An 18,028-nucleotide genomic window follows, 5' to 3' on the forward strand; every position below is an offset into this window, starting at 1 on the left:
GCTAAGTATGCTTGCACTAACTATGATAATGCTAGACTATATAGTTGAGAATAACTTAGGAAATATTCTTGTAGTTCGTTCTAATACCATGCTAATGACTTTTTAGAGTATCTAATTGAGGTGCTTATCATATTTATTATGTGGCTAGATCAGATTAATTAACCTTGTTACTATTATTATTTCATATATCTTTTATGTGACACTTATCCCTGTATGAAGAGTTAGATAAATGTTCTCAATTATACATGCAATGATAGATGCTCAATCTTATATTCTATTATGTAATCAATAGTGATGATTGCTAATCCCTTCCTAGTGGTAAAAATATAAATAACGATACCTGGAATGCTTCCCGGTTAAAATGCTACATCGGTAATAATCTGTGCGCTTGCAGATCCCATTCATTATTTATTTAGAAGAGCAATTGCATATTTCAATACCGCGTCTCTTATATCATGCTGGGGATGACAACTTGGCTTAAGTGGTGTGAGGGATAGGTTTGGCATTTTTGGCACCGTTACTAGATTTAGAGAACTTAGTCTACTTTTGGTAATGATGTTAAGAATACCCAACAAGCATTTTTGGCGCCGTTGCCGAGGAAGGTTGATTACCAATCAGGAATGGAATAAAAGATTTTGAGTTATCATTCGCATCACTAATATGATTGAGCTTATCTATTCTCTCATACAGTTTTACCCCGTTATTTTTCTATTTTATCTTATGCAGGGGAATGTATGAATAGAAGACATCTTCCAGGAAATTTTGTTGACAATCCCGAAGCATTATTCAAGAAGACGAGAGCCAAGAAGAAATCATCAACACTTCACGAAGAAGCTTCATCCAATCAAGAAGATCACCGGAACTTGTCTTCAGAGTTCGAAGCCATGGCGAACAAATCGATCCGCGAGTTCTCAGCTCCCACTACGGACAACATCTGCACTGGACCTGCTGCAGAGATCGATGGCCACTTTGAGCTCAAGCCTGGACTTATCAACATGGTGCAATCCAACCAGTTCTGTCGGAAGGCACACGAAGATGCTAGTGCTCATTTACAACACTTCCTGGAGATTTGCAACACATTCACCATATTAGGAGTTTCCAAAGACGCTATACTACTTCGCCTCTTCCCATTCTCACTGTTAGGAAGAGCGAAGCAGTGGTTCTACGCTACAAAGGAGAAGAATACTACGTGGGCACTCTACTCAACAAACTTCCTGGCAAAGTTCTTTCCCATGGGCAAGACCAATGCTCTCCGTGGGAAGATTACAAGTTTTCAGCAACAAAATGATGAATTTGTTCCAGATGCATGGGAGTGCTTTCAAGACTACATCCTAGAATGTCCCCATCATGGAATGGAGAGTTGGCTACTGATGCAGACGTTCTATCATGTGCTCAGCAACAGTGCCCGAGAGACCATGGATGCTGCAGCTCGAGGAGCATTCTTATCACTTACTATACCACAAGCCACAGCTCTTGTGGAGAAAATGGCGTCCAATCAAGGCTGGAATGAAGAGAGGACCCAGACACGCAAGAGAGGTCGAGGTATGCATCAGCTGAAGGAGGTAGACATGCTGTCTACAATGCTAGACCAGCTCATGAAGAAGCTCGACGATAGAGCTGGAGACAAGAAAGAAGTTATGCACATATACGACTCTCACATGACTTGTGAGGAGTGTGGAGACACTGGACACTCAGGCAACCACTGCCCTAAGATGCTTGAGGATGTGAACTACATCAACAATAACAACAACAACTACTACAACCGTCCTCAACAAAATCAAGGTTGGAATCAACAGAGGCCTAACTACTCAGGTAATTATCAAGGTAACAATTCTTACAACAATAATAATAATTTTCCACCTTTGAGAGAGTTAGTGTCTAATCAAGGAAAGCTAATGGATAACCTATCTAAGAAATTGGCATCCAATGATAAAATGCTAGAAAATATAAATAATAGAATGGATAATTTCTCTACTGCCATCAAGAATCAAATTAGCTTTAATAAAATGATTGAATCCCAGTTAAATCAAATAGCTGCTGCTGTTCCTACTACTAACCCCGGTATACCATCACAACCGGAAGGATTAGAATCTGCAAATCTTGTAGACATGTTTGATGTAGGTAATTGGATTAACCCCGTCACTGAATTCTCTACTGACCTTATGCCAGTCAAGAGAGGTGATCCAGGACGCCCCGTCATCCCGATCTCCATCGGCATGGTGGACGTTCCAGAAGCACTCTGCGACTTTGGCTCCAGTGTCAACATTATACCCAGGGTACTCTATGAAAAATTCTTTACATATCCTTTATTAGAAACAACCATGTGTTTGCAGTTTGCAGATCAGACGATAACTTTTCCAAAAGGAATATTGAGGAATCTTTGTGTCCGAGTTGGTACCTTATATAACCGAGCAGACTTCGTAGTGGTAGAGACCGGAAATGATGAGAGAGCACCCATCATCTTAGGGAGGCCATTCTTGAACACCACGGGAGCTATAATCTACGCTAGTGCTGCCAAGATCAGTTTCTACGTCAAAGGGAAGAAGGAGACATTTTTCTTCAAGAACAAGACTACACAAATTCCAAATCAATCCAGACGTGAGTCAAGGAAGAGGACCAACAGGAGGAACAGGAACAAGCAAGTGTGGACCGAGTCAGCTAAGATGGTCACTGTAGTCCATGGAGGCCAAGATCATCAACTTAAGTCACCGTTTTTGACCAAGAAGGATGACCCAGGAATGCCAAGCATTTACTGCTCCATACATGGATATAGCTTCTACAAGACGATTTGCGACACCGGATCGGGCGTCAACATAATGGCCGCAGTCACCTATCGGCTCTTGTTCGGGACCATGCCACTAAGACCAACATACATTCAGCTCCAGATGGCAGATCAGACATTTCGAGAAGTTAAAGGAATAGTAACTGATGTCCCAGTCAAAATAGACGATCACTTTGTCTACACAGACTTTCAAGTTATTGACATGGGAGAAGATGAATACGATCCACCCATCATCCTTGGAAGACCGTTCCTCAGCATCGTCAAAGCAATTATCTACATTGGAACCGGAGAAGTCCATATGCACTTCCCCTCAGAGAAGGTACGCCGTTACTTTACTGACCCTAACTATATCATTGAAGAATCTAAGCAGGTAAGGAAAAGACGCAACCGCAACCAGAGGAGGCAGATCATCAGGGACGGATGGGCAGACTATGAAGGAGAAGTTGTAAGATCAGAAGACGTAGAGTTTAAACAGAATTATCCAGAGGAGATTGAAGCACCGAGTCAGGTATGGAAAATGAAGATAACTATACAAGAAGAGGAGGCGCTGCCGGAAGTACCGACTACACCACCCAACGAACCTCTGGACGATTAAGAAAATGGAGAGTCCCGTTCGGAGGACTTAAAAACACCGAACGCCTTGCCAAGAGGTAAACTTGGTAGTTATCCTTTCCCTTTCAATTATTTAAATACTTTCCTTAGTTAATTAAGTTCACACTATCCTAAAAAGAAAATAAAAATATGAAAAACTGTAAGCCCCATGTGAGTAGACGAGTGGCATAAAACCCATAAGTACATTCACTGTGGTGGCATAAAAATAAAATAAATATTTTTCTGCTTTATAAAAACAAAAATATAAAAACAGGGAGTAATATTTATTGAGGAGTCTCAACATAATAAAGGCTAGATATTTATGCTAACACTTAATCAGTTCCACAAGCTTTGTTGTCTATTTGAGCTCCAGTGAATTTAAGAATCAAGAAGACTAGCAGGCGGAGGACATTCTAATCGCTGTCAGAATACTGCTGACTTTCAAATACACCTCTTCCACCTGCTAGCTACATCAACAGAAATTACGTCAAAATTCAGCTTGGGGGAGAGCACCCCCATTTATCTCGCTAAGTATTTCTATCTATCTTTATACTTATATTATATTAGAATATTAAAATACATAGCTATAAAAAACCAAATAAAGAGTTTGTGCTTATATATATATATGTCTTTTGCTTAGTATGTTTAATAAATAAATAAAGTGGCTATGCTAATCTGTATCTAAATAAAACTTAAGCATGGATATGATGAATAGTTGCTCTATCTAATTTGCACATTTTAAGTTCTCTCTCAAGTTTAGATATAACTGTTGTAATTTAAGGCTTGCTCTAGACCTAAACTTGTGGGATGAAAACTTGATTTGAAGTCTAAGTTGTTAACGGATATGATATGGGAAGGTTGAGCTGCTGTTTATCTGTTCCTAGAGATGCTAGAATTCTAGAGAATTTTATTTTTGAAAATCTTTAAAATGTTGCATGATGAGTTCCTGTATGATGAGAGTTTAAATTTCTACCACAGCCATATATACATGCTTGCTAGACTTTGAGCCACACATTTAATATTTACTGCTTATGAGCATTGAGTGTGGTCAAGCTGTGTAGACCCTTAGGAGCTTGTCATGTGGTTAAATCAAGATTTCACTTGCACGTCCACTCATATATGATACTTCTACTCCGGAAGTACCATCCACATATATCCATCCATTTCCATCTACAGAATCACCCAAAAATATTCTACTCCTAATCCGGGAGAGAATAACCAAAAATATTTCTGTTTCCCCTTGTGAAATAAATGCTCAAGTTATCTTGTTACTACCACTTGCTATATTATCTCAAGAGATGAATGCTCTAAAAAAAAGAAAAAAACGAATAAAAGATACGATGAAATAAAAAAGAGCAAGTGCTCGGAACCACGAAAGAAAAGAAAAAGTGAGACGAGAGGTAAAAATGGACAAGTGTCCGACAGTAGAATTAGGGGTACAAGATACCCACGTGAGAGGAAAGAAAAAGAAGAGCATCTCATTCTCCTCATAAAGTTTCAAAAAGCAAGGAAGGTATGTATCCCCTCAAAGAGCAAAGTAGAATTAGACTTCCACCACCATTGTTATCACCATTATCATCATACACCATTCATTCGCCACACATGCACATCTTGATTTGACTTATTGATTTGTTTCTTTGGATCCATGGTTTGACTATGCAATAAATGTCTTGTAAGTATGTATATTTTTTATCTCCCACCTATGAGCTCCCAGATATTAAAGCCTTGTTAGAGTAGGGTGAGAGAGAAGACAATGTCACTATGCTTCATACCATAAATACTACCTTTCTTGAGAGAAGGCATATACCATCACTGACTTGGTAAGGATCCAAAAATACCACAAAAGAGAGACCTGAGAGAATCATACAAGGAATCTCTGAGTTTTATTTGAAAATCTGCAAAAACCCCAGAGCTATAGCTGATCAAGAATGAGAGACATGGCACTTGGCTAGACTGTTCTATCTTTTAACAACTCAAGACAGAAGTGACGGTTACAAGTCCCATGGTGAAGGTAAAGTAAGTACGTTTTAAGTCTTGACAGTTTACTCTAACTCAGAGATGAGATCTTATTTAAGAGCATGTGTACCATCAATTTTTTAAAGATATTGCAACAACTTATGATCCATAGCTGAGTCTATCCTTGCTCAGGGACGAGCAAGAGGTAAGCTTGGGGGAGTTTGTTGACGGTCCTTAAGTATCAAATTTAATTATCAAATAAATAAAGAAAAGGATCCAAATGAAATCAACATCTAGATTTAGGGTTTTATCTGACAGAATTCCACGAGTTTTGGTGTTTGTTTATTTCTGCAGGGGGTTATCAGGAAATACGGAAGAAAGGCCCACACGTCAGGATTACATAGAGATATTAACGTGCCGCGCAATTATCTTACATCTAGAAGACTCCAGAAGCCACGAGACCGAAGCGGAGGTGAAATGGGGCCTGACCCTGGGCGCCCGCCCAGTTGGTCAGGGCGCCCGCCCTGCCCCTGAGTCCAATCAGGACTCTGCTTCGCCGGAGATTTCCACCGACCTAAAGGATGAATCTAAACCATACAATCTATGTCGGTTTGATCCAATGGCCCATATTCACTTGAAGGGACTATAAAACCAGACCCCCTGGCCCCTGGAGGAGAGAGCCTCTCAACCCTAATTCATTGTTCCATCAAGGGAGAAGAAGCCTCTGAACAAGATTAGAACCACCACATCAATTAGACATCTATATTAGCATAGCTACATAGGATTAGAACTAGAAGGAGTCAATCTTCGATTGGTTTCTGGATCTGTCAAGAGCATTCTTGGTAATTCTCTAATTGTGCTTCTAATTGCTTTCTAATTATCTTTGTTCTTCAATATTATGAATATGACTTTGTTCTACTTCAATATATTGCTTATGACTTTGCTCTGCTTGCTTATATTCAAGATTATATTGTTCTTAGTTTATCATAGTTATGTACTTGGCTTAGTTAGATTCGATCTATATACATGCTTAGGATCGTATAGCGTTTATCCATCGGATCCATGGGTAAATGATAGATATTGTGTAGGCGTGGTGCTTATACCGTATTTATCTGCGATTGTACCCAATATGCCAGATCGTGGGGTAGTTCGTGATAGTGACAGCTTCATTGATTCTTATATAGTCCCCCTCTCGTGTATAGGGCTGGCAGAGCAACATTATTACAGGGGAGTGATTGCTATGTTTCTCATATTCCTTGCTAATATCACTATGCATGGGCGTAGTCTTGTCTCACAATGATTGCTAAGTATGCTTGCACTAACTATGATAATGCTAGACTATATAGTTGAGGATAACTTAGGAAATATTCTTGTAGTTCGTTCTAATACCATGCTAATGACTTTCTAGAGTATCTAATTGAGGTGCTTATCATATTTATTATGTGGCTAGATCAGATTAATTATCCTTGTCACTATTATTATTTCATATATCTTTTATGTGACACTTATCCATGTATGAAGAGTTAGATAAATGTTCTCAATTATACATGCAATGATAGATGCTCAATCTTATATTCTATTTTGTAATCAATAGTGATGATTGCTAATCCCTTCCCAGTGGTAAAAATATAAATAACGATACCTGGAATACTTCCCTGTTAAAATGCTACATCGGTATTAATCTGTGCGCTTGCAGATCCCATTCATTATTTATTTAGAAGAGCAATTGCATATTTCAATACTGCGTCTCTTATATCATGCTGGGGATGACAACTTGGCTTAAGTGGTGTGAGGGATAGGTTTGGCATTTTTGGCACCGTTACTAGATTTAGAGAACTTAGTCTACTTTTGGTAATGGTGTTAAGAATACCCAACAACAGCCAGAAGCTCTTTCTCAGTGGTTGCATAATTAAGTTGAGCTCCTGTCAAAGTTTTACTGGCATAAGCAATTGCATAATGCTTCTTATTTTTAGTTTGTCCCAAAACTACCCCCACAGCATTATCACTAGCATCACACATAATTTCAAAAGGTAACGACCAATCAGGGGGTTGAATGATTGGTGCAGAGATGAGTGTATTCTTTAATAGATTGAAAGATGTTAGACATGCATCATCGAATTCGAAAGGAGCATCATTGGCTAGCAAAAGAGTAAGTGGTCTAGCAATAAATGAAAAATCTTTTATGAACCTGCGATAAAAACCAACATGGTCAAGAAAGCTTCGAATTCCTTTTATATTCACAGGTGGAGGTAGTTGTTCAATTACTTCAATTTTAGCTTTGTCTACTTCAATACCTCTTTCAGACACTAGGTGTGCCAGCACTATTCCTTCCCTAACCATGAAATGACATTTTCCCAATTAAGGACTAAGTGCTTTTCTTCACATCTTTGCAAAACCTTGTCTAAGTTTTTAAGACAACTATCAAAAATTTTTCCATAAACGGAGAAATCATCCATGAAAACTTCCATAATCTCTTCAATCATATCAGAAAATATAGACATCATGCATCTTTGAAAAGAAGCTGGTGCATTACATAACCCAAAAGACATTCTACGGTAAGCATAAGTTCCATATGGGCATGTAAAAGTGGTTTTGCTTTGATCATCGGGATGGATCGGGATTTGGTGATACCCTGAATATCCGTCTAAGAAACAGATGAACGAATGGTTCGCTAATCGCTCTAGCATCTCATCTATGAAAGGTAAAGGAAATTGATCCTTTCTCGTGGCTTTGTTTAGTTTTCTATAGTCTATGCACATCCGCCATCCCGTGACGGTGCGTTGTGGAATTAGCTCGTTCTTTTCATTCATAATAACAGTCATGCCTCCCTTTTTAGGCATAACTTGAACTGGGCTTACCCACTCACTATGCGGCACAGGATATATAATCCCTGCATGCAGCAATTTTATAACTTCCTTTTTAACTACCTCTCTCATCGTCTTGTTAAGTCTATGTTGGGGCTCTCGAGAAGGTGAAACAGAAGGATCTGTTGGAACACGATGGGTGCAAATCATAGGACTGATTCATGTAAGATCTTGGAGTGAGTAGCCAAAAACTGAGTGATGTTTCTCAAGAATGGTCATTAATCGCAGAGTTTGCTCCTGAGTGAGTTTATCACTAATGATCATAGGAAAGTCTGAATTATTGTTTAGGAAAGCATAGATAAGACCGAGTGGTAAAGTTTTAAGCTCTATGGGAGGTCTATGTGTTTCTGCAAACTCATCTAAGGGTTTAGATTCAAATGGTTCAGCTTCTTCTTCTATGAAGAAAGGAGCTTCGTCTTCTAAGACTGGTTCATCTAAAAGATCTAGAGATGCAGCCTTTACCTCCTCCATAGGATCAGGCAAAAGATATGACTCGACCTTATTATTTAAGGAGTGTGAAATTGTTATTGGGAATTGAAAGGTTTTCCCAAAAGAAATGTGTAGCTTTCCAGTATGACCTTCATAAAGGAGTCTTCTAAAAGGTTGTCCTATCAACAGGTCGAAGTACCATGTATCAAAGATATAGAAGTTCAAATGAACCATGGAGCCTTCTACCGTAAGAGGTAGGACATTAATAATTCCAAGACTGGGGACTAATTGTCCTGAAGATTCCATTATGACTTTTGTTGTGGGAGTTAAAACCAAATTTTTAAATAGTTTAAGTGCAAAAGATTCAGACATGATGTTGATCCCCACAACAGGATTATAGAGAGCATCAAATCGATCAGAATCATAAGCACAGCGTATAGTTATAGAGGGTGTGTCCAAACGGATCGCATCAGAGGAAAGCTCTGATTCCTCCAACCATTCGCTACTCATGACTGCGATAAGCTCTCTCAATTGATGTTCACAAGGTAAACAAATGCTAAAATGGCCGTTTTGGGGTCTGTTAGTAGAATGGTAGTTTGAAATGTTTCCAAAATCGGCAAAAAGATCAGATTCTATATCCAGCATGAAGTCCGGTGGTGGAATTTCTTCCTTTTGTGGCTTAGAACTTGGGATAGCTAAAGTAGATGAAGAATTTGGCAGAGTGTCTACTTCGGCTTCGTGGGTTTCATCATGAAGGGTATTATCCATCTCAGCTTCTAGGATTCTATCTAAGATCACTCTAGCTTCATGAGTAGGGCTGCGAAAGAAAGAACCTCTAGACATTGTATGTGGCATTTGTTTGTGATCTTTCTGAAGACCTCGAAAAAAGTGAAATAAAAGAACAGGGTCTTCAAGATTAAGGCTTGGACCAGATTCTAAAAGATCAGAAAAACGTTTCCAGGATTTTCCCAAAGTTTCATTATCTTTTTCTTTAAAAGATAGGACTTCGAGTCTAAGGTTGCTGATATGGTCGAGGGAATAAAAATCTAGACAAAAGTTGGCTCGTAAAACTCCCCATTCACCTCGTTGTTGACTTACCTTCTGACTGTACCATTGTCTAGCTTCTCCCCTTAAAGAAAAAGGAAAAAGCTTCCATCGTAAAGTTTTATCAGAAATGCCTTCAATGCGAAGACTGTCACATGTTTGCTCAAAATCTCTAATATGAAGGTAAGGGTTTTCGTCTTCCTTTCCCGAAAAAGATAGGTTTTGAATCATGACAATCAATCTATAACTTAACCTATACTGATGTTTGGATAGGCTATGATGACTCTCATGGTAAAAGGTCAGTTACTAAAGGGATTGCAGATTCATGGATCGATTTAGAATTTTGGTTTTCCATAAGGTAAGAATGAAGAAAATAAATAAAGAATATAAAAGATAAGAAAAGGTAAAAGTATAGATACAAGCTAGTAGTAAGACTCAAGGTTATCTCAGTAAACCGTTTTTCTCCCCGGTAACGGCGCCAAAAATGCTTGTTGATATTTGGGAACGCAATAAGGAATTGATCCGCAAGCGTACGAATATCGGTGAGCACTTCACCCGGGAGGTTATCAGAGTATCGTATTTATTTTTTTACCACTAGGAGAAAGAGTGCATCTGACTAACCTGGTATATTACTACTAACCTTTAGGCTACAAGGAATGTTTCTCGATGTGAGTGATATATAGAGAAGACTACAACCGTAATCTCTTTCTAACCTTGGTAAGGATGATCTACTGTTCTATTGGGGAGGCTAACAGAATCTAGACACCACAGAGGATGTTCAACCCACACCTATAAACCCTATCCTTCCTACTAACGAGATATGGTATGCAAAGGTAACTCGGAAGTGTCACGTTCCTCGCTACTACCACGGTCTAGCTAGTGAGGGAATATCTATGAGTATCCTAGCCCAAACACCACGTCTACGCTAGAGATGATTACTCTAAACTCTACATGAAGAGATTAAAGTAAACTCATAAACCAAAGAATAATAAAACAAGAACTTACTAGAATTTAGAAGTCAAAATACTGAAGAATCCTAGGAGCAAGCTTCAGGTTAGGAGAACTTGATCCCGCAGGTACAACCTCGGAGTAGACACTGACAGGCCGGGCTTCCTCTGATCTACACCTCCACTCTATCTCTCTCAATCTAGTAGAAACTAGAAGATCTAATTCTACTCACATTGGATGCTAAGCCCTAAAAAAGTCTATTTAGAGGAGAGGTATTCCTTCGAGGGCTCCTCTCAACTCTATGATGAACTTGTCTCCTCCAGGGGCCAGGGGGTCTGGTTTTATAGTTCCCTCAAGTGAACGTGAGCCATTGGATCAAACCGACATTGATTGGATGGTTTTCCTTGATCCTTTAGGTCGATGGAGCTTGGTCCGCGAAAAGAGTTCTGATTGGAGTCCAGAGGGGGGCGAGCGCCCTGGTCCCTAGGGCGGGTACCCTGGGCCAGGCCCCGTTCGGCCTCCCGTTTGTTCCCGTGGCTTCTGGAGTCTTCTAGATGGCAGAAAATTGCACGGTGCGTTGATATCTCTATGTAATCCTGACATGTGGGCCTTTCTTCCTTAATTCCTGATAACCCCCTGTAGAAACAGATAAACAACAAAACTCGTGGAATTCTGTCAGATCAAACCGTAATTCTAGGTGTTGTTTGCATATTGGTCCTTTCTCTTGTTTATTTGATAATTAAAATTAATACTTAAGAACCGTCAACAATTTACTTCTTCATCATCACTAAAGGGTGCAAGAAACTCAAGCGGCAACATAAATACCATGTTAACATCTGCCGATGGTCCTTTTCCTTTGTGATCCGATAGCTACCGATTCTCAGACTTAGAAGAATTTTCTTCCCTATTCAATTCTTCTTGCCATTCTCACTGCATCCTCCTTTTGTGACCTTGTCAATCCTTCTGGACACCATTGGGGAAGCTGTGTCCTCTGCACTGGTTGATAGGGAGCCTCCTTTGATTCCATCCGATAAGTATTAGAATCCCTGCAAAATATAAACTCATCGAGAACTTGTGCATTTGCCATCTCCTCAAGCACCTCTTGGTTTCTTGGAAAATAGCCAACACGTTCACCAAGCCTGTCATGCACACTGAGCCTGCCCCCAACCAATTATGAATTGACATCCGTCCTCTAATCGGCACATTGAATTGCCGATCATCATTCTGATGTCGCCAACTCGATCGATCATACTGATTATGACCATTGCACTCAGGGAAGTCTCTGACAGTTGGTAGTTTGATGTTTTGCTCCCAGCAGTGGATGAAGAACGGGCAATTCCAATGATATTTTTTTGATTCCACTCTTGTCGGCGTCTTTCTTCTTCTCAGCGACGATCCTCTTGCTGGCGGCGATACCGATCTTCATGCTGCTGCCAAGTTTCCCGATCCCACCTATGGGTGATCACAATACTAGATCGAGGAGGACTCCCGGAACTACTGCCCCACCTGTATCAAGTCTTTGCCCTTGGCGTCATCAGTAGTGATTTGATGCTGAGGATCTACCGATGTGCTCTTCTCAGCTGCTTCCGATGTTAAAACTTTAGTCTTTCCCTTGGCATCCAACATGTTTGTAGGAAAAGGGTGTTGATAAATCTTCATCGGCTTCTGAGCTTTGGAGTTATCAAACTTAATCCTCCCAGATTCTATAGCCGATTGCAGCTGCTGCCTGAATAATTTGCACTCATTTGTGCTATGTGATGTTGCGTTATGCCACTTGCAATACTTGATCTTTTTCAACTCTTCTGTCGATGGGATCGCATGATTCGGTGACAGCTCAATCTACCCCTCTTGAAGCAGAAAATCAAATATCCTATCGACCTTTGTAACATCAAAAGCAAACTTTTCTGGTTCTTTTTGGCCAAAAGGACAGGACATCGGCTTTTTGTTTTTTACCCATTCTGCTAAGCCGATGACTGGTTCTTCATCAGAATCTGAACTTGCTGCTTCATTGACAAATGACACCTTTTTGTTCCAAGCTTTCCTAGGCTCAAAAGTCTTCATATCTTGATCAGAAATCCTCTGCACCAAATGACTTAGACTTTCAAACTCTTGGGAAGCATACTTGTCTTTAATGTGTGGCAACAATCCCTAGAAATCTAAATCGGCTAGCTGCCGATCATCCAGAACCAGACTGTAACATTTATTCTTAACATCCCGCAAGCTCTACACAAAGCTTTCAACCGATTCATCATTGTGTTGCCTCAACCTTACTAAATCGGTAATTTTCTTCTCATGAACTCTAGAAAAGAAATACTTGTTGAACTGCTTCTCTAGATCAGCCCAAGTAATTACCGAATTTGGAGGTAGTGAAATAAACCAAGTAAATGCCAATCCTGACAAAGATGATGAGAATAGATGAACTCTTAACTCATCTCGGTTAGCAGCATCTCCACACTGGATGATGAACCGATTAACATATTTCATGGTCGACGTGTCATCTTGTCTAGAGAATTTAGTGAAATCTGGCACCTTGTACCGATTTGGAAGTGGAATCAAGTCGTACGCTAGAGGATACGGTGTCCGATAAGAATAAGTATTGACCTTCGGTTTTATTCTGAATTGATCTCTCATAACTTCAGCTATCTTATCGGCCCAATAGGCATCGGCATCCTGCCGATGTGCGGGTTGAGGTTCTGGCACCTCCTGATAAGCTTCCATGTGTCTCTGAGGTGCACGATCTCTAGGGAACATAGCATTGGCCATAGCCTATTGGCCACAGACTTGTTGAGCAAGATTCATCAGCTGATTGGCTGGTCCTGGATTCTGAAAACCAACCTGCACTTGTCCCTGCTAGAATCCTGTAGCCTGATGATTTTGTTGTCATTTGTGGAAAGACAAACTACCCTATCCATCCATTGTTAGCATTCATCGGCGCAGGCCCTGCTGATGGCTGATAGTTGGGTGTCATCATTGGGTTGACATACCTTGTCTGAGTCATAAACCTATGGTACGTTGGCAGTGGATCCGCTGATGCATTAGGCACCTAGAACGCTGGCATCTGAAAGTGTTTCCAGTAACAGGCCTTACAGTAGTGGTTGTAGAATATTGAGGATTCTGAGTCATCGACGATACTGGAGGTGCCGATGTCATAGGGGCCTTGCTTGTCAAATCAACCACCTGAGACGTTCCAGAACTATTTGCAAGAAAATCCGGAGGCATACCATATCCCCACCAATTGGGAGGAACTTGACAATTCTAGAACACAAACCCTGACATCTCCGATGCCGATAGATTTGTATTGGGTTGAATCCGTCCATCTGATGCTGCTGGATTGGTCCTCATTAGTGTAGATTGCCCATTAGTCATCCCTAATGTGCTTGGAGGAGAAGTAACTTCTGTACCTGCAACGGCCAGAGGCGCCGATGGAGCTGTAACCAATGACAACCCATGCTGATCATAGGCTGGGCCAACATATAAAGTGGTGCCTGCCCTTCCTTGAAAGTTTTAGCCATAGTGTGGAAAATAGTATTCGACAGCACACTAGATTGATTGATCAAAGCACGATTGATAGCATTGTCAACCATATCTTGCAATTTTCTAGAATTGGTTTCAAAAGTGATCTGCCGAGGCATCGGCAGTTCTTGCTTCTGGATCACGTCACCGCTCCTGTTGCACTGAAGGATTTCAAACAGAGCTGCTTGTACTCCTCCATATCTCTTGCCATAGCTTGCTTTTGTTCATCCTTAAGATCAGCCTCCGTCGCGGCAATGATGTTCTCCGTGTCGAACTCAGTATTAGACATGTTGATCTTGATGATAGATCTGTCCCACCGGGTGTGCCAAAAGATGTGTTGGTGCAAAAGTAGGTCTACAAACACAAAGGGCTAATACCGGATTCAACGTTAAGGCATGCCAGCCGATTTGACCTTAGAATCGACAAAGGTGATAATTCGAATACTTTGGTCCCGAAAACAGCGATGCGCCCGGATGTGGCGGCCAAGAGGTATTCACGCGGAACTCGAGAACTCATCGAGTATGACTTGAAGAATTCTTAAGAACTCGTAAGTAAAAGGAAAATATGCAGGTTGACGAAGTCGTCGAAATTAGATGCAAGAATAGATGTAAAAACTTGTGTTTTATTGATTGGATTGTCTTTCTTACATCACTACTAGGTCTACATTTATACCCTGTCCTAAAGAGTTACAACCAAGTACGACTAGGACTCTAATTCCAAACTAAACAGAATCCGTATACAAAACAAACTATAATAATTATGGAAAACAATAATTTATCTATTCTAAGCAATCGGCACACCATCATCATCTTTTCGATGATTCCTACATCTTCCTTCACCATAATCGGCATATCATCCTCCATCAGCATCGGCAATCGTCAATATCAACCATCGCATGGATCAGCTACCATTCCTGGACTTGATCACATCCCGCTGCTCTATCATCGGTATCATAAGCCATTGACAACTCCCTTATCCACCAGTTATTACTTTTCCAACTGACGATCCAAGCTCCATTAACTTTCCTGATACGTGTTCAAAAGCAGTGTCAACACAATCAAAGATGGTCCACATGTCGGGTTTAAATAAAGATAAAAGGTGAACATATACTTTTCTGTAACCTAGAAGGTTCGAGGAGGCTCCAGACCAAACGGGATGCAAATTGGGCACAGGAGCCATGCGGCCGCCCATAAGCAGGGGAGCCCGCCCCATTAGCTCAGCCAATCATAACCAACCTCACAGATACTACCTCCATCGCCTTTGAGGAGTGATCTTGGCCATCCATCAATGTCGGTTTGATCTGAGGGTTGTGGTGCTTCCTATGGGGCTATAAATACTTGTCTGACCCCCTGGCTCAGTGCCAATTTTGAAACCCTAATTCATATTTTCCAAAGAGAATTAGCCAGAGACGGGTCCCTCAAATGCATTTGTCCCTTTAGGGTTTTAGCAGAAAGATAGGTTGAGAGTATAGTTTGGAAATAGAAGTGGAGGAAGCCCAGCCTGTCAGTGTCTTCTTCCTTGTATCTACTGGATCAAGTCTCCTAACCCAAGGCTTGGTTCTAGAATCATTCGACAATTCAACTTCTAATACTAGTAAGTTTATTGTTCTTATTTTTCTTTGGTTTACGGGTTTACTTTATTCGCTGGCGATAGGGAATAGAGTAATCATTCATAGCGTAGGCATGGTGCTTGGGCTAGGAATACTAGTAGATACTCCCGATCTGGCTAGATTTATGGTAGCATTGGGGTGAAGTGACAATATCCTTGTGTCTCCATAATCCACGTCTCCTTAGGAGGTAAGGTAGCAAATAACATGCCAGAGTTAAGCAATCTTTGAGGTGTTTCTGTTCCTTAGGTGCCCCTTAGAACAATAGTTACATAGCTTACCATAGGTTAGAGGAACACTGACGAAGAAGTTCTCTCTATATCGCTCATATCTCACTATCTTGTCTTGCAAGCCTAGGGTTTAAGTATGGATTTAGGTTAGTCAGATGCACGCTTTCAACCAATGGTAAAAATATAAATAATGATACTCTAGAACATCTCCCGGGTGAAGTGCTCACTGATATCCGTGTGCTTGCGAATATTTCTCTGTGTGCATAACTAATATCAACAAGCATTTCTGGCGCCATTGCTGGGGAGAAAGATAGTCTGCTGAGATAACTTTAAGTCATGCTTAACCATGTATTATACTTTTATCTTTTTCTCTTATCTCATCTTTTCTTTTTCCTTTTCTTTTCTATCCTTATAAATAACCCAAATTCCACACGTATCTATCAATTTCTTGCACCTATTAGTGTAAGCTTGGAGCTACTAGAGCCCATGATTCTTACATCTAGCTATGAGCTACGCCCATGTTTGGTTGCAGTAGGTCAAAGCCAACTCTTTTCTACAGCTAGAGTCCTATCTTCTAATCAATAAGGTAATGTACCCAAGGTCCTATCTTCTGATCAAGTAGGTAATGAACTTTTGGCTACACTTAGGGAAACTTTTAATCTTCCAATAAATTAGGTTTAGACCTAGGCTTACAGGACCTTGTTCTTCTTCAACATCTTTATATGGGTATTGTTAATACCACCTTTGGAGGAGTTTTCCTTTCTTTATCCATTAATGAGGTGGGGTTTGTCCTTATTATTAGTGGACCCACTCCTTGCACTAGCCTTCATGATGAAATCCTAGAGATAAAGAAGGAATCGTCTCCCAAACTAGAAGAGGAAGTTTTCATATAGCCTCTTTGCAAACATTCCAATCCCATGATTCGGCTATCCATCCCAAACTAGTAGTACTTCAAAATCCTCTAAGGGAAGAAGTAATTCTACCTTTAGAAATCCTTTCCAATGATTTTGGGATGAGTTTAAACTTCTTGCTTCATAAGAGATCTTCCAGTGCATATAGTTTTAATCTTCAAAAGAGATTTGTTAGAAAGCTTTTCAAATCCAATCCCTTTGAAGGACAATTCGAAAGACTCAAGGATGACATGTCAAGTGATGCCATAGAAGGAGAGCCAAGCCATCTAGAAGCCATTCTTATCCTCTCCCCTTCTATGCCCACATTAGATATAGAATACGAACCCATCTCTAAACCCATCCTTAACCACTATGGCTTGTTCTATGCTCTTTCTCCTAAACCTCCTGATGGTTCTAGACATCCATCTAGATATCCCGTGCATAGGAATCATCAATACCATATAGAAGATCGACAAGAGCAGCATCCATGGCTAGAGATCATTAGAAACCTAGATGCTATTGCCATTGAATGGATGGACAAGACCATAGATAAGATAAATTTAGGAGATTACCCAAGCGAATTTTTGGACATACATGTCGAGTCACCCTTGGAAGTAGAAAATGATGGAGACTTCAACGAGCAAGGAAGCTACTTCATCAACACCCCATCTAAGGCTCATATGAAAAATCTCCTGATTCACTTAGTCTCTCTACCATTGCCCCTGAAGAGATCTTCAACCCCCTCATGCTCCCTGTTCCTAAAGTTTTTGAAAGGGTGGTTGTAGACACATATGTTTATCACAAATATTGTTGATCTCATGTGGTGAATCTTGAGAGTAGTATACTTAGATTGGTGTTGGAAGGGAAACCACTTCTCCAAACCACACCTTGGAGGTTTCCCAAGGACAAGCTTAGTGTCCTGAAACAAGCACAATTTAGACCATGACATGAGTGTCCACCTTTCTACTGCAATACCCTTGTTAATTGAGCATAGAATTATAATTGTGAAAATATTCCTTTAGATATTCTTGTCGCTAACCTTTCCAGGATTGAGGCAAAAATATTGAAGGAGTAACAAACACAGGTATGTCCAACCAATCATTATGCAACATTAAATTACTTTCATCCAATCTTGATTTTTGCAAAAGTCAAGCTTGCGGGATATGCTTCCATAT

This window comes from Sorghum bicolor, chromosome 5 (assembly GCF_000003195.3).
Source record: "Sorghum bicolor cultivar BTx623 chromosome 5, Sorghum_bicolor_NCBIv3, whole genome shotgun sequence".
In the NCBI taxonomy this organism is placed as follows: Eukaryota; Viridiplantae; Streptophyta; class Magnoliopsida; order Poales; family Poaceae; genus Sorghum; species Sorghum bicolor.